Here is a 27,561-nt window from a genome sequence, read left to right as displayed (position 1 = left end):
GGATAATGTCAAACTCCTTACACGTTCCCTTATCATCTGTCCCATTTAACCTCTTCACCATCCTTTCTCCTCTCCACCTCTTGCCAGCCCCATCTACTCTTTGCTCCAGCTGAACTGAACTATTGATACTTTCAGTTCTTCCAATGAACTATGCTTCCTCAAAAATGCTGGGAGGGTCCATTATACATCCCTTTCCTTCTGCTGAACACCCACCCTCAGTTAGACATTTCCTTCAGGTAGGCTTCTCTAACATACCCCGCGTATAGGCCCAGGGACCCTGCTAGGAATACCAGCAGTATCATGTACCCTCCCTATAGTGGGTTAAACACCATCTCCCCAAAATTCATGTTCCCTCAGAACCTCAGCGTGTGACCTTATTTGGAAATAAGGTCTTTATAGATGTAATTAGTTCCGGATCTTGAGGTAAAATCATTCCAGATTTAGGATAGGCCCTAAATCCAATGACTGGTATTTTTAGAAGAAGAAGAGAGGACACACCCAGAGACACACAGGGAAGACAGCCACGTGAAGATGGAGCCAGAGATTGGAGTTAGGCTGCCACCCGCCAAGAAAGACCATCAGCCACCAGAAGCTGAAAGAAACAAGCAGGATCCTCCCCTAGAGTCTTTGGAGGACACGTGACCCTGCTGACACTTAGGTTTCAGACTTCTAGCTTCTAGAATTTTTGTTGTTTAAGGCCACCCAGTTTGTGGCTCTTTGTTACTGTAGCCCTAGGAAACTAATACAGCTCCCATTCTAGACTTCCTGCAATATATTAATTGTTGCACATACTTCAATTCTCACTAGACTATAAGCTCTGTGCAAAGCCATGACTAATTCTATTGTTTATAGTTCTATTTTCACTGCTTAGAACAGCACTTGGCACATGACAGACAATAAACATATGTATGAAAAAAGAACAAATAAATTTTTGAAACCTGAGCAACACTATTATTTAATCTATCTTGATTTTACTGGTGAAATCTTTATTATTTGAGCTTTTTGCCACTAGAGTTTGAAGGCTTTTGAATGACAGTTCCGAAGAAAGGTTTTAGAAACATCTACTGTTTTTACTTACCCTCCATAGACTTCCCAACCTGGTCCCAAAACGTTGAAATTCCTTTGGGGAACCTACCTTCTCCACATGCTGGCAGTCTCGGGAGAATTGTTAATCAAGTGCCATGGTTCCTGGCTGAGGGCCAATGAGTGAGACCCAGCCATGCACACTGGCTTTGTGAATGTGTGAGGAATAGCATTAAACCACAGTATTGGTCCAGATTGAGCTCCATGGCAGTACGCTTCAGTCTCTCTCCACTTGCTGCTTTCTGGATCCCCGGAAACGCTCTGGCTCCTGTCTTTCCTGAGAACTGTTTTTCTGATTACCCTCTGATTCTATGAGCTGCCTCATATCCTTTCAACAAAATGCTTTTTTTGCTTAAAGTACTCAGAACTAGTTTCTGTTACTTGCAAACTAAGAACTGTAATTGATAGACTCTTCAAATGTAGATGTGATTACTACATAACAGATTGCTTGTATAAATAGGTTTTGACCATCACAGATAGTCACTTGCTCAAAAAGTTTCCAGTTTAGATTGTCAGGCCACTGAGCTGATGAACTATGCAATTCAAAACTCACGATTTACCAATTTCCTTCTCTCTTCATTCAGTGCACATAATTATGTAAATCCTATTCTTTTCCCTCATTTATTTCTGTCTTCATGTGTAAAAAATTTCCTTTTTAAAGATTTTTTTATTTTTCACTAAACTAAATTTTCTCAATGTAAAATCATGCTCTAAAAGAAAAGTAAATCATTTTATAAAGAATGTTACCTCTTAGGAAACCTTCGGAGGTCAAAAGAAAACCCCAGAATGTTACCTCTAAATAATTGAAAGCTTTGATATAATATATAATACCCTCATAGCATGAATAATTAGTTTACACTAAAAAGCCCATAGTTTACCACTTTGCAACATAGAGACTAACATACTTGATAAAAAACTACTTTCCCAGTTTTCACTATTTCATTCAAATAGCAATTAATTTATGAATAAACCATTCATTACAATTACATATTGCATTAATATTCAAAACATTTTTCCCTTTAAATCTCTTCATTAAATGAAAATTAATGTTAACATTATACAGATAAAGATTCATTTGAATATCATTAATTATTAGAATAGAAGTTTGGTTTACACATACAGATGTACTGAATGTAAATTTTTAATGTACAACCAAAGGTCAGGGAAAGCAAAATGTCTTTCTTCAATCTCTTCGAATGGCTTAAAGATTATTTCCTTTGGTATTTAAATGCTGATCAAGCAGAATACATCTCCTGAATAGGATTTGAATTTGCTTTCCACTGAGGGATTTCCCTAGAGGCTCTCTTTAGACAAGAGTGCCATTAGTCTTACTTACTACAACCAAAGGGGGCAAAAGAAATGATACTTCTATTTCCTTTCTGCTACTTTCTTAACACTGCATCACATTTTTGTTATCTATTTATTCTACTCCTCATTATCTTGAACAACTAACTGCGTCATTCCATACACTTCCCACCTAATATATTGTAATGTCTGTGAAGAGATGTACCTTTTAAAACTCCTAAAAGCTTAAAAACACATCATAGCCTCATTCAAATCTAAACTTCACTTAGAACTTTCTCTTTTTGTCACACGTTCTTGACCTTCTACTTCTTCTTCTTCTACTTCTGAACATACCTTTGCCTTTATCCTACACTTAAACTATCTAGTCTTGCTTCATCACTAGTCCATAGTTTTCCTTTCTCTTTCATTTGTTTCCGTCTTAGATGAGTCTGTACGTTTAGCCCTTTTACTGATGTTTCAGGCCTCTTCTCCTCTCTTCATCCTTCATCTCTTTCATCTTTAACTTTAGTTTACGACAGATGAAAACCTATTCTGTGTTGGCCATTATATTAGACATTCTGCTGGGTGCTTTGGATATAAAAACAAACACCTATCTGACTCCTGGAAAAAGAGAATCCCAGACAAAGGCAAGCAAAAATAAAGAACATAACATATCTGGAAAGTTTTATACAATTTTATAGATCTATATTAAGGAATGATTAAAGATACAGTTTGGATTTTAGGAAGTCAAGAGCTAGATCACAAACTAGAACTTTCTCTTGAGAATGTTAATAATAATGGGAATTACATAACTCCATTTGAGTTTTCAAAAGCCACTTTGCAGGGAAAGGTTTGAAGGAAAAAAAGCTCACAAACAGACCATTTAGGGGCTATATTGCTACTTCTAGAAAGACATAATAGAAGCCCGCAAACAGTAGGAGAGAGATTGAAAAGAAAGGGATAGATGATAAAAATTTAAGAAACAGAATGAAAAAGACTGGTTAATCAATTAAGGGCTATGAATATTAAGAAAAAAAGTAGAAATTCAAATTAACTCTAAGTTTTCCAATTTGACTATCCAAAATGAGCAGTAATTCTAATCAGAGAGGTGGGAAATAAAGAGAAAGATCATGATTTTTAAGAATGTGAGATAATGAGTCTAATGTCTGGCCTGTAGAGTTTGGTCCATCTACACAGATATGTCAAACAAAGATCAAGCAAATGGAGGCATTCAGAAATCTGATAGAATAGACAGACTCTCAGATGGCTTCCAAAGATCTCTGCCTCCTGATATTCATACCCTTTTGTGACCCCCTCCTCTTAGATGCTGGCTGGACCTAGGACTCATTCTAAAATATAGAAGACTGCAGAAGGGGTGGTATATTAGTTTCTTGTGGCTTCCATAACAAACTACCACAAACTGGGTGACTTAAAACAACAGAAATTTATTCTCTCATAGCTTTGGAGGCCGGAAGTTTGAAATCAAGGTGTCAGAAAGCCTACACTTCCTCTGAAGGCTCTAAGGGAGATTTTATTCCTGCCTTTTCAGGGCCTGGTGGCGCCAGGTGATCCTTGACTTGTGGTTGCATCACACCAGTCCTTGCCCCGTCCTCACAGGAACTTCTCCTTTGTGTATGCCTCATAAGGACACATGTTACTGGATTTAAGGCTCATCTAGTTAATCCAGGATGTTCGCACTCAAGATCCTTAATTTAATTACATCTACCTTTGTAAGTCTTTACTCTTTTTCCAAATAATGTCACATTCACAAGAAACACAGGTTAGGACTTGAACATATCTATTTGGAGGCCATCATTCAACTCACCACAAATGGGATGACACTTCCTAGATTTGATTATAAAGGAATGTGGTTTCCGTAATGGGTGAGGCAGCCCTATAGAGAGAGGCCTTCCATGGCTGAGTCTGGAAGTGGACCCTTTAGCCCTAGTTGAGCTCTGAAAGGACTGCAGCTGCAGTGGGCAGCTTGACTGCAACATCACAAGGGACCTACAGCCAGAAGCATCAGCTGAGCTGTACCCAGATTTGTAGCCCACAGAAAACTGTGAGATAATATATAAGCACTGTTTTAAGTGGCTAAGTTTTGAAGTGATTTATCATACAGCAATAGAAACCTAATATGGAACTCATAAAAACATCTAGACTAGGACAGCAATGATTAAAACAAGCCATGGAAATGGATTAAATTTTGCATTTAAGAAATATTTGTGGAGTATCTATGAAACCAACATTGTGGTGAGTTTTATTTAGATTTCAATTTATATCTGTAATGATAAATGACGACCCAATCCTCAAGAATCATAGTCTCAGGAAATGATAAACAAAACCACAATGCATGATATGACCAAGGAATGTAAACGGTGTTAAGGTACATAATATAAGGGAGAAAGACCTGGTCCCGGTTCCAAAAATCAGGAAAGACTTTCTGGAGAAGTTGAATTCTTAACTTCCACAAACTTACCTACTTATAACTATGTGTTAACAAAGTTCCCTTTCCTTCCAACAATGCAAAATTTAAGGCACCCCTAAGTGGTAAGGACAATTTTCCTGTCCATTACACTAAGACGTCTATAATAAATTTATTTAAGCTCTTAGGGCAAGAACATATATCCACTTTTGTGATTGCTGGAAAGGCTAAAGCTAAATTATATATACAGTGGCTACGAATAAAATCAGGTCTTTATTTCATATGTTTTGTTTGATGTAACTTATTTTTACTCTTATCATATTTGTACTTTTAAGGAAACTCATACCACTTTTCATAGTAAATAAATGGATTCTCAATTATGTAAGGAATTGCAATGAAATTTCAAAATGCTATGAGTGCTCCAGCAAATGTATGAGCAAAAAGCAGTGAGAGAACAAAGCAAAACTAAACCTATTATTCTACCATGACAAAAATCCTACTTTTGCTGGTTTTTTCCCCATATCTGTAATGCCACCAACATGCCACTCTTGCCTAAGATAAAAGACCCTCTCCTTAACCTCCCACCACTTCTACCACTGCTTTGTTTTTCATTTACACTACTTTCGTCCTAAAGTTCCATTGATTCCTGTTTGAATTCTTGCAAAGTTTAGAAACACTGCTTCTAGTGTAACCTTGATCAGACTCGATGTCTTTGGGAAAATCACCTCAGTTGATAACCCAGTACCTGCATCTCAATATAACTAGTTACCAGTTAATCTTACCTTGAATATGATTCAATTGTTACGCTGTCATGGTGTATTATATTCCTTTGTTTGCCACGCATGTCTCACCCACTATACTATAAGAGCCTCAAGAGTGAGGATTATGTCTTTTTCATCTTTTTTTCTACAGTTCCTACCATAGTGCCTGGCAAATAGCAAGTGTTTAAACAGCTGTTGATAAAAATAAAACAGAAAAGCCTACAAATTATTCTCCCTCCTTTTGGGTTTGCTCTCTCTTCATTAGTCTAACACACAAATCACTTCCAGATTAAGCTGCTTAGAATAAAACATGGATCATCTTATTCCCCTGCAACTGTCCCTCATCACATAATGATGAAATATAAATGCCATAATAGTATAGGAATCCAAATCACAAGAACCTATTTGCCACTACTCTGCTATATCTACCCTATGCTTCCAATTTCCCGAATATCCCCTGGCTTTCTCAGCTCTGTATCTTTACTCCAATTGGCCATCCATTTAAATGTTCACCTGCCCAAGTGACTAGGTTTGTTAGGGAAACTCGGTTTTGTTAGGGAAAATTTTTGAATGAAAAAATATAAGTCAACGGGTCTATAACTCATTATCACCTTCTGGAGGTAAATTCAGCAATAAGAATAAAAAGCCTTTAAAATATTATAGCCATTGAGCCAGTGATGCTAATTTTAGGAACATTTAGCATGCAAAATGAGCACTATATATGTATGTATATATAAATATATATATATATATATATATATAAATTTATCCATAAGGATATTCTCCGAGTAATAAACCCAACCTAAAAAAATTTTTAATCATTTATGTTTATATTAACAGATAACAATGAAAAATATGAAGCATTAATTCATATTCTCAAATAGAACAAAATAGATTTGTTATAAAAATAATAAAGAAATTCAACAAAGAATACGTATATTAGCCTAATGTTGTTTAAAGGAAAAAAACAACAAAACAAAAATCAAATGCTATAGAACAAACAGGTAACAGAAGTTGTTTTTAGAAAACAGACTCATTCACGATTTCAATTTTATTTTGCTTTTATGCATTTTACCATTTCATATAATAAAACTATCTTTTTAAATAATCAGTACAAAGTAAAAACTTTTTTATAGCTTCAAATCTTTTTTCCAAATGGTATTAAGTATATAAACAAGCAATCACTTATTCTTACCTGGGTAGGTATGTTCAAATATAGTTGAAGGAATATGCAGACACTTGACTTTCAATCATACAGTTCCCATCTGAACTTGCCTTCAATTACTTTCTCTCTTGTGTATATCAGATGAAATTACACATAACTAAAAATAAAATTAAAATTGGACTCAGTAGAATTAATCAATAATTATATTTATGTGTATTTTAATTTAGATATTACAATGCATATTCTAAAATTCCAATTACGTTTCTTGTGAAAGTTCAAGAAAGTTACCCAGTAACAGGAAAACAATGGTAAAGCATGTCATTTTTTTGAAAAGGTAGAGTAACAGATTGTTAGATAAGGGCAAATAGTAGGATTGCTAGATAATGAGTTAAATGTTTTAACTCATGGATATGTTACTATTAAAGAACAGTGATAGCTGGTTGACCATATACCCCCTTTCTCCCTCAGGCTGTATGACAACTAGGCCCAGCTGTCTCCTTCACTTATTAGCTAATTAGACTAACCAAGCGCATACTCTGTCCCGGATTAAGAAGGTGAAACAGAATTTTAGAAAGCACTGATCTATGTTAACTTTCATTCCACTTCACCTGCTACGGAGAAACATTTAGGTAGCTCACCCTTCTATTTATTCTCATGCTGTTAACTAGAACAGACACAGCGGCTAGTTAAGATTCTTACATTTTTATCCCAACACACAAAAGGAAAAAGTCCTTCCAGATGCAACAGCACAAATTATGCCTTCCCTTAATTCCATCATTTCAAATGGACCTCTGACATAAATTCAATAGCAGCAAAAAAAATTCATAGTATTTCTTCTTGCCAAAACAGCAAAAATATGCTTTTTTTTTTTTTGAGGGGGAGGAGGAACACAAGTACAAAAACATATCTAACTCTTTTGTTGTGTCTCCCTCCATAACTCTAATACAGACCATTGGTAAAGCCAGACCTGTATTCTTGACTTTCTCAAATTATAGACTAAAGACAGATCTCAAATACTTTATTTCTGACTCTTTGTTTGTATCTGAGCCATCTGAATATTCTGAAACTGTTTCTAACTTAGCCACAATTTTCTTTAGGAGCCTGTTTATCTATTTGTTCACCATATTCTTTTTCATTTTCTATCATAACTTTAGAGATAAAGAAAGAAGGGATCTTAGTTTAGGAGGCCCCAGAGGCACATAATTCAAGTAAAAAAAGCTTATTTGGGAGATGCCAAGGGAGTGGGATTATAGGCAGATCATCAATAGCATCTAGCAGAGAAAGCAACGATTGTAAAATCTGAATTAAAATATGAGCAGGGTATATTTTAAGGCCATTTATAGATACTTTATAATGTTAGTGAAAAAAATGTTTATCTACCCAATGATGCTGTTATTTATTAAATCCTATGCATGGTATTCTCTTAGCATTGACTCCTAGGGTATATATAAATGATACAATTCATCTTATCTTTCCTCAAAATGTAAAGGCTGCATTATCACCTACTTCCAGCTTTAGAAATAGATCTGTTCATCCTGGACAGGAAATTTCAAACACGGCACAGCCAAAAGGTAGCCATGAAACTGTGCCATGATTTCCAAAGTGATTAACCAGATCATTTTTTCTCTTTTGTCTGCTTGGGGAAGCGGGAGAAAAAAGGAGACAAAATTAGTTCTTTTTTAGCGTAATGGTTATTTCCTTATTTATTTTGTGCAAATGTTGGTCTAATGGAATGAAATAAGAAAGAAATCACCCAAGATAACATAAGTAACTTTGTTTAAAAAGAAAACTGTTAAAAAAAAATCCCATTCCAAACAGTATAGCAAAGTAAATATTTTCCTTAAAATGGTTAACTCAACTTATACCCACAGCTTTTATTTCTATCTCAGATTGACTGAAATCCATTCTTACTGTGGAAAATACTTTTCAACCTAGAATATTTTATGCAATGTGACAGCATAAAGAAGAGCACAAAAATACCCACATCAAAAAACAAGAATGAACTTGTGCCTACTTCTATCTTGCTTCTTGCAGGAAAGTGACATATACTGTGAAGTGGATGTATTATTCCACTGTCTGATATGATTAGATTTGTTCATTTAAAGAGCACTTTAAATATTCTTGCAAAAAATTAGATATGCTTATGAGCTGCTCTTTTGAACATATTTTTATTTTAAAATATAAAATCTTGATTTCCAATGTGAATGATTCTTAAAATTTTAGTATGAACATAACACACTCAATTTTATACTGTTTTGCCACCATTTATTACATATTATGAAATTTGAAGAGGTACATGAAATTAAATGAAGCCAACAGTTTCTTTACCAAAACCTTCATTTTTTTCCAACAGTATTAGTTTAAGAAAACCATTATGAACATTGCAATATGACTAGATGCCTCTATCTGTTAATGCAACACTTGTATCTTTAAATATTCCACACACAACAAAACCAACCTAAACAAACAAGCCAGGTTTAAAGGTATTTTTACTTGTCTTCTTCCTTAAGAAGATGGAACCTGTGAACCACCAGTTTAGAAGTTGTCCAATGAAGAAATTGGTTGGCAGAGGGAATATCATAAGCAAAGGTACAGTAATAAGAAAGAACATGCCACCTTTAAGGACAGGCCAGTGGTCAGGTATATATGATTTGAAAATAGAATGCTTATGAAACTATTTTATAAGAAATTTTTGCAGTAAGGTAAGGCCATATCAAGAAGCCTCCTGAGTACAGAAGGTCAGGGATTCTGACCAAGACACAAACAGCTGAAGACCTCAGTGCTGATGAATGAAATGGCAAGATGTAAAAGGATCAGATTCCCCTGAGTTAACCCAAAGTGCACATCACTCCAGAGGAGAGAAACAGATATTCAGGAGGTGCAGCCTAAGGAAGCCCTCGTGGTAAAAACATGCCTCTCAAGAGATCCGGTGCTAAGGTCTTTTCCAATACTCCTGCTTTTCCTGGAGGTTCACATCATAACTTCACAGCATGCACTCATCCAAGCAGTGCTGTCTCTCTGTGCATGGACAGTCAGTTATTTTGAATTATACTGATAGTGCATTAAAAAAAAAAAAAAAAAAAAGAAGCCTCCTGAATGCCATGCTAAAATTTGGATTTTATCCCAAAGGTGACGTGAGTATGATAAAACAGGGAAGTGGTGCAAGAAAATGTATTTTAGGTCGACCATGTGGTAAATGTGGCTCTGAAGAGACCGTGAAAGGGAGAAGGTGAGACAAGTAAATTATTTCTCAGAAATTTGTGTATATTTGTTAAATGGCAATGCAAAATAGAAATAGACTCAAGGCATTCGTATTTGTAAGACGTAAAAGGGGAATGGTGCTTGGGATTTAATTTAGGTAAGAAGAGAGCAAGACCAAGACAACCCTGACCCAGGCCTTTCCTGTTCTCAGAGATGTCAGTCTGAACCAAGAATTGACATCATTCCTTTTTGTTCCATGTGCATTTTAAGTTCTCCAGTCTCAAAATGGTAAAGAGAAAAGTGATAGAGGATGAGACATGACAAACTATTTCAGAATTAATATCAATTTTAAATTCACCAATTTGAAAACAAATTAAATCTAGTTCATTCCTCTACATTTGACATGAAACTTTTAGCAGTGCTTTGAAGCTGTCACCAGCAGGAAATTTTCCTAATTAGAAGAAGTAGGAGAACAATTATCAAGTCATTCACTCTTTCTGCTGCAATCAGTGGAAAACCCAAGCAACTTTCTGTGAAACTTTTGGCTATTATATTTTTCAGTATAAATAGGTTAAGGTAAAGTCTTTGTTCTTTTTAACATTAACTCTTCACAAACTCTGACCTCTCAAATATTTAGAGCCTTTTATATAAAACACAGCATAGGCACTAAGATGAATTCGAAGTAGTGATAACTGGCCACAGACTAAAAATTTACTTGAGTTAATGAATGATGTATGGCAGAGTGAAATTCATACCAGGGTACAGTAACTTTTTAATGCAATGGGAATTTGAAGAGGAAAATACATCTGACTAGGGAAAAGAATGGAAATCTCAGCAATGTTTGGAGGAAAGAGGGGGGAAAAAGAAAAAGAAAGAGCAAGAAAGCCAGAGCAAAACCAAGAGTGAGAGCTAAAGGAGGAAGCATTTCTCCTTCAATCAGTAATCAAAAGTTCTGGGATTTACTCTTATTGAGTCAATAAGGTCACACACACACACACACATACACATCCCTAATCAATCACTGGGGGTATAGAATCACAGATGGGCTTAGGCCATTCGAGATACCAATAAGGTCAGTTCTCCTTAGCCACATGGCTACTACACATGATGAAAGATGAGTTCCACCAAGGAAAAGCTGGTCTATTATAAACACAGGGGTAGGGAAATTAACAAATAAACACTTAACTATATATTACATAAATGTAGAAAGAAATAAATGAGATAATCCACAGACAGTGCCCAGCACATTAAAAAAAAAAGGACCTAGTAATTCAAGACAATTACTTTTACTTATGATGAATTGTTCAAAAGTTCCACACTTTCGTACTATAAATAGAACTGCAATACATATCTTCATACATAAATATTTGTGCTCATCTCACGTTATTCCTTTATTATGGCTTCCTAGAAGTTAAATTACTAGGTGAAAAAGTATTTGATCTTTGAAGTATTTTCTTACATACCACCAAGACGCTTTCTAGAAAGATATACCAAAATAGACTTCCCACCAATGGCAGATGATAATGTTAATTTCAAATCACCCTTTCCAGCAATGACTTTTTTTCTCATCTTTTGACAATTTGATTGTCAAAAAATTGTCTCTTTTTCTGAAATGTGTACTTCTTTAACTGCAAGTGAAGTACAACTTTTATGTGTTTAATTTATTAAATAATTAGTTTATAATTTTTATTTTCCTTTTGGTGTGCTTTTTATTTTTATGTTTTAATGAGGTTTTTTGAGACTTTGATTCAAACATTAAGTCTCAGGACCTTTGAACTTTTTACTCCTTCTGCCTGCCTTCATTGCTCTTCTCTCAGATAACTATATTCATTTCCTCAACTCCTCCACTGAATTAGGAAAGACTGGTTTTTATTTTAGAGTTTCCCTTAATGTCAGTTACATATTTTAAACACAAAATCATGTAAGTCGCTAATCCTTAAATTAAGACCTTAGCTATGAATTGACACAAAGGTTTTAAAGCAACTAAGTCATTATCAAAAGTGTCAAAAATTTTATTTAGTTAATTGTTAAAATTTTATTTGTCTAATATATTTTAGATTTAATTAGGTTTAATTTTTTGAATTAGTCATCGTATTTAGTTTATCTCCTAACACTAAGACTACTTCTAAAACACTGCAAATACAAATTTCAGCACCAAGTTATTTAGGAACAGAATTTTTCCCAAGTATTCCCCATTTTTTTTCCCTCCTCCTTCCTGCCTTCTTTCTTTCCACTCTTCTTTCCTTCCTTCATCTCAGAAGATGAAAATTATGAATCACTATTCTTTAGTATAGTAGTTTAACACATTAAAAACATATTCAGGGGACTTCCCTGGTGGCGCAGTGCTTAAGAATCCGCCTGCCAATGCAGGGCACATGGGTTCGATCCCTGGTCCGGGAAGATCCCACATGCCACGGAGCAACTAAGCCTGTGCGCCACAACTACGGGGCCGCGCTCTAGCGCCCACGAGCCACAGCTACTGAGCCCGTGCGCCTAGAGCCTGTGCTCCGCAACAAGAGAAGCCACCGCAGTGAAAAGCCCTCGCACCGCAACGAAGAGTAGCCCCTGCTCGCCGCAACTAGACAAAGACCGTGCGCAGAAACGAAGACCCAAGGCAGCCAAAAATCAATTAATTAATTAGACAAATTTGAAAAAAAACATATTCAGGTAATTAAAGAAAAATTTATAAAACACCTACCCTAAAAGCCACACTTAATTTTTAAAAGACCTTATATTGCTACAAAAAACTGTAAAAATGTGTAAATATATTTCAGTGTGTATGGAAACAGAGCACCTATTCAATACAGGCTCTTATTAAGCATTTTTGTAAATAGTCCCATAATGAAGGGAATCAAGAAACTGTGGTTGATTCCTCAATGAAAAATTAGACCAGAAAGCACTCATTAACTTGGATTACATAAAAAGTCATTAGTTTAATTTTTCCAGTCCTGTGGAGTTTAATTTTATTCATGTTAATATCCATGAAATGAGTAATGTATTTAAAGGCAAATTTCAGCGAGCTGTAATACACTGTTCCAATTTCCCACAGTTAAGGAAAGGTGGGGAGAAGAGTTTTACTAATCCTTGTCTCTATTCTAAATTGAGTGCAATATCATCCATAATTGGATATAATTAACTTAAATTATACAAACACTATTTGATAAAATCTGCAATACCTCCTATTGCAATATAATTCAGCACAAAAAAGGTGTATAAAAGTATCTACTGTTAACCAAATAATTATTATTTTACAGAAGAGAAAGTCTCAGACATGCTATGATCACAAGTATTTCGTATGATTGGTTATGTTCCAAGGCCTTTCTTCAGCAATCAAACATTTTCAGTATCGAGGTTTTGCAATCATTCTTTATGTTGCTCTATCACAAAGTATTAGTATACCAATTTAAACTGCTGCTCTTTTGCTCCATGGGACTTATATATAATGGTGCACATTTCACTCTTCATTTAATTTAATATATACATACATTGTGCTTTGCTGTCACCACCACCTCTCACCAAAACAAAAACAATGACAAAACAAAATACATTCTCATGATAGCACCCTGGGTTTCCCTTGCAGACCTGCACTTCTTTCCTCCTTCCTGGTAGTTATGTTTGCCTGAGGGTGATTCTAGGTCCAGGAATGGCCAGTAAACGCACCATAACCCTAGTCATAATTATTCATTTCAGGAATGGAAAGTAGGACTAAGTTAAAACAAAGAAAATCAAATCAACCCTTTTCTAAAACTATTTAGAAAGAAACAATCCCTAGTCACTTGATTTGACTAACTGGGGGATTGAAAGTCTAGTGGCTATTTTGTCTTCAGGATTCCTGCCCAAAAATGAATCCAACTCACTGGAAAACGAAGCTATGAGAGTGAGTGCCTGGATCCAGCCATGTCTGAAGCATCACTACAGAACTTTCAATTATGATAACCAATACATATTTTGTTTTGCTTAACTGAGTTTTAATTGGTTTTCTGTCAAGTACAACCAAATAATCACTCTCAAATATGTTATTTACTAATGTGTAATACACATTTTGGTGAATTTGTACGTGATTTTGCTAAATTGAGCTCACAGTATAAAATAATAATGGGCCAAAATGACTGATATATTAGAAACAATAAAAATTTTCTACAAAATTGTTATTCAGCAACTCTTTTTGGTGTTTTGAAGGTATGTGTTGTTGTTGGAAGCTGAAAAGACATGATGTGCCTGCAGTAGAATTTTCAGGATTAGGAGGACAAAACATACACTTTAAAATGTTTGTGTTTTCTTAGGAAATCATACAGTATACCCTTTCATTAAATTTAGGTTGGAGTATGACATTAATCCCATCTTCACTTCTGCTGAAGACAGTATAAATGTGATTGGTTTAAACAATTATAAATAAACAGATTCAGGATAGATGTGAACAACTTAATAAATCTGATATGCAATAAGAAATATGGAGCTTTACTAATTAAAAAATTACACAAGATGAATAATATCTCTTCCTCCCTGCTGAATTAATATTATGGTTTATGTGAAAGAAAATAAAAAGCTGATTGGCAGCTGAAGAGAATTATTCCAACTTGATTATACTCTAATAAGGTACTTTCTTATTTCTTTGAAGCTTTTCAGAAAGACACTAGGTAAGTACATCTTTTGTGCCTTACTAACTGGTCTAGAAGTTCCTAAAGCAACTATCTGCTTTGACACCTGGACCTTTTATAGACTTTCACTGTCTGATAAGGATTTGATATCAACTATGTGGTATCTGAATGACCTATATAAAAAAAAAAAAAAGACTTGAACTATCAGTGTTTATAGAACTGGAAAAATAAACTTTATTTTATAAAAGACCTTAGGATATATAAGATACCTGGGTCTACAATTTCACAATTTCATTTTTAAGACTGGGTGTGCAAGATATCATAAGGCACCAAAAAGTTCTCCCCAAATATTAGCTATAAAGAAATAAAAGTTTCACTTACTGAAGTTCATTTTTCTTCATTGTTCCTTTGTTAAGAAAAAAAAAAAATTATGGTCACTTTCCTTTTTTCTTAAATAGGTTTAAATATACTATCTAAATATGCATTGCTCCCCAAAGGCACCTGATTCTCTTCTAGAATCTTCTCTCCATTTTACCCCCTCTTTTTACACCTAAGCCCCATCTCAAACAGAATTCAACAAACTATAATCACCAAAGAAAGAAGTCATAGATTATAAATATATATTTGAATCATTCTTTCCCCTGACCTCTCAGGATAGAGACTGTGCTATAAAATAAATATATAAAACACTTACAATAAACAAGCATTATATTTACCCAAGCTATAAACATCTTTCTCTTCAGCCTTCTCTGTTACACATTTTCCTCACCAGAAGAGAGACATTTCTATCTTGACTTGACAAAAGACAAAAAATATCTCAAACTCTTTCAGTTATTCTTCAGTTACTCTGTGATAAATGAAGATAGCTTCCTATCTGTGAGCAAAGAAGATTGCAATCATCTCATCTGAGCCTAATCTCCTGAGACACAAGGTCTCAAAACTCAATGATATAATTTAGCATAGATACAGCAAGCGTTTTCTTGGTTCACAGATTTATGGGAATAGTAAGAGGTGTGGAAATGTCAACATAATTAGGTCTAGTCTAATTTTATTTGACATTAAATATTTTATAGGTAAGTTAGGTCAGAGTAACCTACAGAGCAGTTGTTACAAGATGCCTATAACACTTATCCTCCCTCTCTCCTGGGGTATTTGCAAAGGAGTTATGTATGAAAGCACTTTCAAAACTGTAAAGGACTATACAAAGAGCAGAACATATTACTAAGCCAAAAAAGATGCATTCCAAACCTAAGTGTCCATAGACAGATGAATGGATAAAGAAGATGTGGCACATATATACAATGGAATATTACTCAGCCATAAAAAGAAATGAAATTGAGTTATTTGTAGTGAGGTGGATGGACCTAGAGTCTGTCATACAGAGTGAAGTAAGTCAGAAAGAGGAAAACAAATACCGTATGCTAACACATATATATGGGATCTAAAAACAAAAACAAAAACGGTTCTGAAGAACCTAGGGGCAGGACAGGAATAAAGACGCAGATGTAGAGGATGGACTTGAGGACACAGGGAGAGGGAAGGGTAGGCTGGGACGAAGTGAGAGAGTGGCATGGACATATATACACTACCAAATGTAAAACCGATAGCTAGTGGGAAGCAGCCGCGTAGCACAGGGAGATCAGCTTGGTGCTTTGTGTCCACCTAGAGGGGTGGGATAGGGAGGGTGGGAGGGAGACACAAGAGGGAGGGGATATGGGATATATGTATACGTATAGCTGATTTACTTTGTTATACAGCAGAAACTAACACACCATTGTAAAGCAATTATATTCCAATAAAGATGTTAAAAAAAAAAAAGATGTATTCCAGGAGCATTTATGACTTGTGCTGAAAAGGTAAAATTTACAGCCAAATTTCCCTTTTCTAACAAGTGATATCAGAGTCCACACATGCATGTAAACTTTTGCAAAGACACGTCATCAGAATTCAACACTGAGCCACAGAAAACAGAAAAACATGTAATACCAACTATGCCTAATTTCCAAACTGTGAGTAGTTAAAAGAAGTAGGGCTTCCCTGGTGGTGCAGTGGTTAAGAATCTGCCTGCCTATGCATGGGACACGGGTTCGAGCCCTGGTCCAGGAAGATCCCACATGCTGCAGAGCAACTAAGCCCGTGCGCCACAACTACTGAGCCTGCGCTCTAGAGCCCATGAGCCACAACTACTGAGTCCACGTGCCACAACTACTGAAGCCCGCGTGCCTAGAGCCTGTGCTCCACAACAAGAGAAGCCACCTCAATGAGAAGCTCACGCCCCATAACGAAGAGTAGCCCCCGCTCACAGCAACCAGGGAAAAGCCCGCACGCAGCAACGAAGACCCAATGCAGCCAAAATTAATTAATTAATTAGTTGATTAATTAATTTAATTTAATTTAATAAAACAACCCACTTTATTAAAAAATAAGTAAATGATTAAAGAGCAGTCTTTTAATGTTCTGAATCTATTATTATGAGGAAAGTAATAGTATTTTAGCCATAGCAGGTCACTCCTCTGGAGCACTCATGACTAGATAAAACTGGGCAAACCAGTCTTCATCTCTTTGCTATGCATGAAAGCATTTAAAATCAAATCAGTACAGTACATTCTTTCAGGCAATGAAGACTTCATTTAACATCGACAAAGATATTACCAAGAGCACATCCTCTTAATGTTTTACTGTAACGACTCAACAGCAAAAGAGGTGAAATTACAGAAACAAAAAACTTCCAATTTCATAGATTGAGGCAAAGAGGAAACAATGAGCAAGGTACCTGTTTAAAAGATTTACCTGTCTCCAAAATAGGACTGAAAGCTAGTTCTCTAATTTGTAATAATCAGACTATGATGTTATAAGGATGTTCTTTCCTCATATCCTCCCCGGTTTTATTCACCCAATGAACATTTATTAAATACCTGCTCAGTGCTCTACCCTCAGGATACAGATGAAGAAATGGAGCTTCGAATCTAGTAGAGGAATCAGACGTGTAAGCATATGATAACTTGTTATTATAAAAGCAAAAATAGATGTCATCTTATTAGGAGCTTGCATCTAACTTAATTCTTAATTTCTAAATAGTAATCTATTTAAACTAGGTGAGCCACTGATGATGATTAATCTTGTAGGTTCTTCTAACTTTTCAAAATGTTTTCACTGGTATAACAACATTTTATTTTCAAAATAACCCTGCCCATATGTAGGGCTGTGTTTCCTTATTTTTCCAAAAAGAAAATCAATACAGTCAATATTGAGAGATGAATTACAAGCATCAGAACCAAGACACCATAACTCAGTAATTCTACTTTCTATTCACGACTAGAGGGTAACACATCTAGTTTGCAAGCTAAAATCCTGTGTACTAATTGTCTTTTTATTTCACACATTTTTGGTGAACTTTAAATTGTTATTGATAATACTGGAAAAGAAAATCCCTCACCCATTGTAGCTAAAGCATGCTTTTGTGAGAAAATTATTCTAAGCTATGAATTGCTTATTATCAATGAAATAATGATGAAATTTATTTTTTGTCTATTAGAACCTGACAAGAAGAGCTTTTACAGAAGAAAACAAGACACAGTGTGAAGTCTGAAAGAATATACCAGGTGCTTGTACACAATGAAAATTGCTGCCTAATCAAGGAAACCATATTTTTCAACCTATTTACATCTTGCCAGCTGAATTATAAGTACAGCAATCACAGGCTTACTGTCTATCTGAATTAGATAAAAACTGCATCACTTTCTTTGTGCTTGGTACATAGTACATGCTCAGTAGATACATGGGAAAGATTTGGAGGAGAAACAGCCAAAAGACTGCTAGAAGAGAGAAAAGTCTTATGAATAGGTTATCAAGTTCCACCTTGCCAAAAATCAAACAAATAAAAAAACTAACAACAATAATAAAACCACACACACACACACACACACACAAACAGAAGCAACACATACATTTAAAAGCATATACATTTAAAGACAACCTCCTCTCACATTTTAAAAATTCTAACTCTGCTTTTCTTCTTTTTTTATTTTAACATCTTTATTGGAGTATAATTGCTTTACAATGGTGTGTTAGTTTCTGCTTTATAACAAAGTGAATCAGCTATACTTATACGTATATCCCCATATCTCTTCCCTCTTGCGTCTCCCTCCCTCCCACCCTCCCTATCCCACCCCTCTAGGTGGTCACAAAGCACCGAGCTGATCTCCCTGTGCTATGCGGCTGCTTCCCACTAGCTATCGGTTTTACATTCGGTAGTTTATATATGTACGTGCCACTCAATGGAATATTACTCAGCCATAAAAAGAAATGAACTTGAGTTATCTGTAGTGACTCTGCTTTTTGCCAGTGTTACCTGTGTACTATTTGAGTATCTGCTCAGGGACTTTGCAGATAAGTAATTTATCCAAGAGAGAGACAACACTCTTGAGATGCAATCTTTATCACTTTTTAAAACTGAAAGAGCCTTACCTACTTACAGATGTCTCCATTATCAAATAAGTTTAACTCCCTTTAGAAGCTGTTTATATATTTTTAAGCCCCACCTATGGGCTGAAATAACCCATAAAGTAGTAAATGAAAATTAAGTTGGAAAGAAAAATTTGTGAATTAAATGAGGGTGATAAATAAAATATGCAATGAGAGTCAAGGAAGGCCTCTAACACTAAGTGAGGAACAATTATTTCTCATTTATTGATTGTTTCATCAAGGCCCAAATACATGGAGGGCCAAGGATGAGGTCACTGGGCTCATGCTTCGGGTTCTCTAACCACTGCACTCCTTGTGCCCAAGTAATTTCTCACTATAGGCAAACTGGCCATCTGTTTCTCCCAAAATGCCTGCCATGCCAATACATCCCATCTGTAAGGGTCCTGCCCTCATCCTCCTGCTAAGAGATTAACCTGCCAGGAAGCACTTGGCATAACCCTTCGCCTCCGAGGAGACTAGAGTGAGCACCTGAGCTAAGGCTACATCATCTAAGGCTTAAGTGGGACCTCGCGCAAAAGCTCCACCTAAACAAAGTAACAGTGGGTTACCTGAACCAAGGACATGGTCTAGATTCTGAACTCTGACATGGAAGAGAATCAGACTATTTGGGGCAGAAAAATAAGACGCAGGGAGAAAATGCTTAACAGATGTTCTGAGGCAGTAGAAATCATGAAGAATAACGACTATGAGTGATCAGAAACTGAGTCAGAAGAAAGAGAAATATAAAGAGAGAGGATGCTGGTAGCAGCAGGAAAAGCAGATGGAAGGGAGCTACATCATTCCAGTGGCAGAGAATCAACTCTGTCACTAGCGGGCAGAGAGGCAATCAGCTCAGAGCTGTACTGGTTACTTCCCATTTCTGAATCTCAGTCCATTTTCCCTGGGTTCCTTTAAAGGCTGGACACATGTCTGGGACGCCTGTCTTTTTCATTCCTAAACATAACCTTACTGAAGTAACCTGAGTGAGCCCTTTTCCTCACATCGAAAGAAACCAACATCATCTCTTCTGTCTGGGCTCAACAGTTACCTAAGGAATCAGTCTTAAAACCACAAATGAACAAAACGTCACCATATATAACATTGTAAAAATAATAGAAAAAAAATGGTATCAAATTAATACATTCTCAAAGAATTATAGTAATCCAATGAAAAGGAAAAAAAGCCACACAAATTTATACAGCTCAAATCCCTGAAAAAAGTGTACTCTCCAAAAAAGAAAATATGCTCTACATCTTGTAGACATCTGTTCTCCTACAGCTAATTCAAAAGCAAAAACAAACAAATCTGTGCTGATTTTTCTCATTCTTTGTAAGAACAATAAAGCAAACACAATTTATCTACGGCTTCTGTATTTTCTTTGCTACGCGTAAAACATTTTTTTAACTCAAGGCTTAAAAAAATACAATACATTCTTTTCAATTTTATGGACCTCCCAACACCAGGTAGTCCATACATTTTTTTCCTAGATTATCCTTATTTATATATTAGATTTTATTTTCCTATATTATAAAATACTAGGTACAGAATTTTTACCATACTTAAAAATGATATCCTGCAGGGGGGAAGAAGGAAGGAGGATGAGAAAAAGGGAAGGAGAGGGTCAAAAGGGAGAAGAAGAGAGGATAGGATGTAGAAAGGATGTAAAGGAGAAATGAAAGGATGCAACGGGGGGAGGAGAAGGGAGGCAAAGGACGAATGCTTACAGCGTGCCACGGAGCGTCACCACATCCTTACTCCCAGCCTTCACTGCAGGTCCCCACCCACCCACGCTAGAGCCAAAGCCCAGTAGGGAAGAGAGCAAGTAGGTTTTTCCCTTTCTCATTCATTGATGTTGGTCACTCATCTTACTGGCTGAAGGACATGCTGATTGTTCTGACTCACCGCCTCCTCCCTCCTGAAGCCACCCACTCTGGTAAGAGGATATAGACACCCACGTTCCTAATTGTGTATCCCTTCTGTGGGCCTCGGTATATAACTGTTATTAACTTGGTACCTGTTTCTGAGTTTCTAGGATAATGCTGTGCTTCTGTCACACCTCCAGAACTAAAACTTGATAAATAAATCCTACTCGATGACATGGGCTGACCTAGAACTCAAAGAAAAACACCTGTGAAAGCCCAGGATATATATGTATTAAATGCCACCTGATTCTCCTTGGCTGTGTCAGACCCATAAGTCAACGCTCCCTGTTGCTTCATCCTGAACTCCTGGAGCTAATCTATTTTCTCAAAAGTGCCTGGAGGTAGTCTAAGGTAACCTTGGACACAATGGTTCTGTCCACCCACTGGAACTCAACTGTCTGCCCTATGGCTAAGGCAACTTCCCCAGTCCCTGCCCTCTCATTTATCCCTTCTGTCAGTTCACACAGAGACAGACAAATACTGAGATAAGAGAAAAACTGGAATCATTGCTCCAGTAACTAAAATTCATTCATTTAACCAATATTTATTGAGCGTTAGGGATATGTCCAGACGGTAGAGATATAATGATGAACAAGACAGATTCTCTGCCCTCAAGTAATTTATGTTCTATTTATCTGCATTTATAAACTAAAATCTAACTACATACAAAGGTAAAATCATTGTCTGTTTGTTACTACAACAAATAAAAATATGTGAGCTCTCTTCTTGGAGACAGACCACTCCAAATGAGTTGGGCTTCATTAGAACATGGGTGCAGATGCTGAGGGCCTAGTACCATGAACCTGGTACTCTGAACATGCTGCTTGGGATGTAAAATCTTCACTTTCCTCTGTGAATTCTCTCCACAGACATCTCTGTACCAATAAGTTACCCAGGTAATCCTGGGAATCTGAAAGTGTTCTCAGTGGGCACTTCCCGTCCACGTAACAGGACTGCAAACTCCCACGAAGAAAGCCAACAGGAATTTCTCTGGTATTTGCCAGCACAGCATCGCAAAAGGGCTTCTGATTACTTGAGCGCCATTGGCAGGATGATCGGATAGGAAACAACAAGGACCTATTTATTTATTTAACTATAGCAAATGATTCTTTTGAGCAACACAGAGGGAGGTAGGCTAGTTCTAAATAAGACAGATGATAAAGTAGCCATAGCGTACATTAAAACCACTGCATGTTAATTGAAGATTTTTAATATACCTTTTGAAAAACTGCAAACACACTCTATAATACGCAATATTACACAAGCATATGAAGTATAACTAGCAAGACCATTGCCACTGGTCAGCTCCCAAAGGTGTCACAAATTAGACAAGTCTAAATAGGCCCTTATCTTCATGATTGTCAAAGCTGCTCTGCTCCCACATTTTTCAACTAGGAAAATGTTGCCAGCTCTTCAAGTTACATCATATTTCTCCCCTTTACTCAACTCCCTATAGCCTGTCACCCTGTCTTGTCCATTTAACTTTCAAAAGAGCTCTAGAATCTATTGCATCTTCTCCATTCCCTCTGCCAGACACTAATTAAACACTCTGTCTTGAATCGGACTAACCCTCCTTACCTATATGTTTCCCCCAGATCTTACTCTACCTCCTGGCAGCAATAGCTTGGAAATGCAAATCTTGATTCTGCTACCCACCGATTAACCATCCTTCAGTGCATCCTTGGAATCTGCAGGATAAATTTTACACTCCTCCATAATTTGGTCCCTGCAAACACTGCTAAACCCAACTCTCATCAACCATTACTTGATGCATATCCATTGCTTTCAATAGTTCCTGTTCAATGGATTCAATTCCCTGAGTGACCACAAAGTTATTGCAAAGCATCTTCAAATCCACAGGTGCATCAAGCACCTTCTATAGACTAAAAATGTCACACACGAAGACATACTATAATTGTTCAAATGTGTAAAAATGAACCCTTGAAAGTACCAAAGGAAAATAGATGTTATAACTTTGAATTCTCACAAGTACAAGTGACAAAAATAATATTTTCCAGAAGAAAAAATAGGCAATAATGTCAATAGAAAAGATATTAAGAATTGGGAAGGAGATAATTTTTTTCAAAATTTAGTATTTCCATTGTTCCTGGGAAATGAAGAGTGGAAAGGGCTTTCCAGTCACTTAGACAGCTATATCTTCCACCTGTCTTTAAAATCCATGTTTGTTTTTTTTTTAATTAGACAGAACCCACCTCCTATTAAGCATCAGTTTCTTTTTCTGTACCTACTCTATTCCTTTAACTGGTTGGAAGTAAGTGGTGATAATTCTTCAGATGTTTCAATTGTCACATATTTGATAGAAAAAGCCACTGTGCACACCAAAGGAATCAAAGAATATTCTACTCTCTTGGCCAGTATTACCTAGCAGCCTTCTAAATCAGATAATAGAGAAAGAAATAGAGAGAAAGAATCCACACTCTGCAATGTTCAGAGGCTTGTGAAAGAAAGACAATCATTTAATATCTTGGCATATGGCTAGGAGAACTGTAGCTACTCTTTCTGTGAAAGGCCTGGAGTCATCGATGAATGTAAATTTAAGACTTTAGAAGAACAAGCAACAAAATTAACAGGTGTACTTTTAAGTCCCTCAGGCATTTAATAAGGGAATAAAATTCACATCTGTTCAGTGTCATAAAGAATCATAAACCGTCCACTGTTTTGTTTTGTTTATAAACATGTGCAGGTGAGTAAGGCATCATCAATTATACCACCTGCAGAAATAAGTCAGTTACATATGTAGAACAATGCTTTTCCTCTTTATATTACAAACCCTAAAAGGTTTTAAAATGTACAAATGCCTGGGCGCTATGCATTTCTAACTTAAATAGTATGAAATAAGGCTTAGGTATGTGTTTCTTGAAAATGACTGGAGAGAAAGGTGTCTGGGGCATAAAACAATAAGTGAATAAATGTAGGAGTGATTGACATAAATGAAGACACCTACTTCCTATCAAATACATTTACAGAGCAGATCATGTTTTGAAGGCTGCATACAATATTTAGCACTTAATATCTAATGGCCAAGATATCTGTAATTGTCATCTGCTCAGTATTACACAGTACAAACAGTTTAGAAAGGCAAAGAGCTTCAAATTGCTAATTTGTTGGGGAAAATAATTAAGTTTTCAGGTTTATGTCACCACGAAAGAGGAGCTCTGTCTGTGATTGCATGGAATGACAATAGCCTTCAAGTGTGTGGTAACTCATGATATATTAAAACCAAGACTGTTCTTTGGGCTACTTACTTTTAAGTTTTTATAACTTGATAATAAAATTAAATATCAAGTTCCACAATAAAATTTCTAGAAGGCAGTTTGTGTCTTATTGCCCTGCCTCAAAATAAGCAGATCGTATCTTCCTGTCCTTCCAAAAACAGCAGCCAAATAGTTTCCACTCAGTCTCTTCCTCCAGCATCCCATCAGACAAGAGCACTGCCAAGTGTACAGAGATCAAACACTGTGCACACCCTACCCAACCAAAGACCAAATGGCTCACCACTGACTCAGTCAACATTAACAATTAAATCAATCTTCCTGTTAAGAAATCAGAATAAAGGCTTCACAGGTGGAAGCAGCTCTTACAGCCAAAGGGCTTTCCACAATTTGACACAACCAAGATTTGGTGCCAGAAAAGGTGATGAAAACCTTGGAATGTTTCTAGCAGAGGAAATGTTCACTGCTTGAAAAATCAGTGTTAAAAAAAACATAGAGTTGTTTACAGCGCTCAATCAGGATTCTTTAAAAGCTATGCTAAGTATAGACTTTTTGGGTTGGGATTGAAGAGCTTTCTGTTTGAAATTTATTAGCAGTTCAGAGTAGAAATGAAGCCTGTTTTGGTCAGAATACATTCTTTTTAGTCATGAGGGATACTTTTTATTATAAGATCATAACTAGAGAATCTGAGAATGAACTAGGTAAAATCGTCAGCGTAAACCCATGAGGCACTAACTACAGGATGTCAGTCAAAGAGAATTGAAGATCAAGAGGCAGCGGAGCTTATTTCCAAGGGGGAAACAAAATTCTCCGACACTGAAGAGTTCACATCTCGTTACAAAATGTTAACAAATCTTGATAATAAAGATATTTTTAAAGCAACTATAGTCATAAAATATGGAACAATCACAAAATAAACACTGAAAGCCTCTACATTTAGCTAGCCCCCAACATTTTTCCTACTCTATTTACTTACCTATTCTTTCCTTTCTGTGAATAGGCCTCTGACACATCACCTTGCACAATTCCTAAAGCTTACCAATGTATAAGCAACATCTCAAACTGAGTTCACTTTTTTTTTCTTCTTACTGAAGTATAGTTGATTTATAATGTTGTGCTAGTTTCAGGTGTACAGCAAAGTGATTCAGTTACACACACATATATTTTTTAAGATTCTTTTCCCTTATAGTTTATTACAAAATATTGAGTATAGTTCCCTGTGCTATACAGTAGGTCCTTGTTGGTTATCTATTTTATATATAGTAGTGTGTGTATGTTCATCCCAAACTCCTAATTTATCCCTCCCCCCACCCTTCCCCTTTGGTAACCAGAAGTGTGTTTTCTATGCCTGTGAGTCTCTTTCTGTTTTGTAAATAAGTTCATTTGTATCGGGTTTTTTTTACATTCCACATAAAACTGATATCATATGATATTTGTCTTTGGCTTATTTCACTTAGTATGATAACCTCTAGGTCCATCCCTGTTGCTGCAAATGGCATTTTTCACTCTTCTTCAAGGCTGAGAAATATTCCATTGCATATATATACCACTTTTTTTTTCAGGGGAGAGCGTGAACACAGTCCTCCACTACCACAAACTATGCAGTCGAGTTTCCCACATTTGGGGAAATCACAGGGGTCAGCACACCCGCAGTGCAATGGATGAGCCTCACCCTGGGGAAAGGTGGGAAAACCACCTTTGTGATCATGGTATATACCACTCATCTGTCGATGGACATTTGGGTTGCTTCCATGTCTTGGCTATTGTAAATAGTGCTGCAGTGAACACTGGGGTGCATGTATCTTTTCGAATTATAGTTTTCTCCGGATATATGCCCAGGAGTGGGATTGCAGGATCATATGGTAGCTCTATTTTTAGTTTTTTAAGGAACCTGAATACTGTTGTCCATAGTGGCTGCACCAATGTATTGGGTTGGTCAAAAAGTTGGTTCAGGTTTTCCCGTAACATCTTATGGAAAAACCCAAACAAATGTCTTGGCCAATCCAATACATTCCCACCAACAGTGTAGGAGGGTTCCTTTTTCTCCACACCCTCTCCAGCATTTATTATCTGTAGACTCTGATGATGGCCATTTGGACTGGAATGAGGTGACACCTCTTTGTAGTTTTGATTTGCATTTCTCTGATAATTAGAGATTGTGAGCATCTTTTCATGTGCCTGTTGGCCATTTGTATGTCTTCTTTGGAGAAATGTCTGTTTAGATCTTCTGCCCATTTTTTGATTGGGGTGTTTGTTTTTTTGATATTGAGTTGTATGATCTGTTTATATATTTTGGAAATTAATCCATTGTTGGTCCTATCATTTGCAAATACAAGTCCTATAGTACTGTTAATGCCATGTGAAAAAACAAAGTATTTTCCATCTAAAATTATAAGGAAAAAGAACAATCAACTATTTTAGGCCTGTCACCTCTCTTCAGGTAAATTAAAATTAATACTAAATGGGCATCAATTTTTAATTCACCTGGCTCTTATATCCATAACTATTAAGTCATTTTTATTCACCACCACGTTTATTTAAAACAACATGACAGGGACTTCCCTGGTGGCGCAGTGGTTAAGACTCCGCCTGCCAATGCAGGGGACACAGGTTCGAGCCCTGGTCCGGGAAAATCCCACATGCCACGGAGCAACTAAGCCCGAGAGCCACAACTACTGAAGCCCGCGCGCCTAGAGCCCACGCTCTGCAACAAGAGAAGCCAACGCAATGAGAAGCACGTGCACTGCAAGGAAGCGTAGTTCCTCCTCGCCGAAACTATAGAAAGCCCACACGCAGCAGCAAAAACCCAATGCAGCCAAAATAAATAAATAAAAATAAATAAATAAATTTATAAAAAAAAAAATATGACAACTTTTTCCATGAGACAAATTTGATCACAACCCAATTAAAGGTTTTGATTTTGCAGGTTGTAGAATCACGAAACAAACATAACAGGAAATTTATTTATTAACCTGCTAGAGGAGAAAAACGTTCTAAAAATTTGGTTTAGATCGATAGATAATTTGAGTTAGTAGATAATAGCTTATGTCAGTGTTTTCACTCATTTTAAGGACTATTAAACATAATCATAGCACCATTTATTTCTCCTCCATAGCTTGTATTAGGCTCACTCTGGAGCCTAAGTAATTATCAGTGACTACATCTGTTTTGCTCACTGCTATATCTCCAACATTTGGTACAATGCCTGCCACATAATTATAACTCAACACATACCTGTTGAAAGAAAAAATTAATGTTTAAAAATATATAAGGAAGTGAGAGCAGGGTAATAGATACTTGAAATTTTTATGTATTTCTTTGGCATCCAAATCCAATTTAAAGTGTTAAATTTATCCATAAAGAAAATTATCATTGATAAGCCTTCCAATACATCTTTGTAACTGTCCTGTAACTGTGTTGGCATT

The 27,561-nt window shown here is 36.2% G+C and overlaps 1 protein-coding gene and 1 non-coding gene across 13 annotated transcripts in view; both read right to left on the bottom strand.

Moving 5' to 3' along the window:
* GULP1 (GULP PTB domain containing engulfment adaptor 1) overlaps positions 1-27,561 on the bottom strand; it is a 259,120-nt gene that overhangs the window by 168,819 nt on the left and 62,740 nt on the right. For 10 of the 12 annotated variants that reach the window (XM_057551831.1, XM_057551832.1, XM_057551830.1 and 7 more), the window contains exon 2: positions 6,749-6,875. The exons of 1 other annotated variant lie outside the window; for it this stretch is intronic. The gene's annotated coding sequence lies outside the window, so the exon portion shown is untranslated. Of the gene's footprint in view, positions 1-6,748; positions 6,876-8,224; positions 8,352-27,561 lie in introns of all 12 variants that reach the window. One more of the 12 variants, XM_057551829.1, reaches the window with a different exon arrangement.
* On the bottom strand, positions 25,696-25,864 carry LOC114235762 (U1 spliceosomal RNA). The gene has a single exon (XR_003621862.1). It is a non-coding gene; the product is annotated as a U1 spliceosomal RNA (small nuclear RNA).

The sequence above is a fragment of the Balaenoptera acutorostrata genome, chromosome 8 (assembly GCF_949987535.1).
Source record: "Balaenoptera acutorostrata chromosome 8, mBalAcu1.1, whole genome shotgun sequence".
NCBI lineage: Eukaryota > Metazoa > Chordata > Mammalia > Artiodactyla > Balaenopteridae > Balaenoptera > Balaenoptera acutorostrata.
Note: the sequence above shows the minus strand (reverse complement) of the source record. Positions and strands in the feature narration are given on the sequence as shown.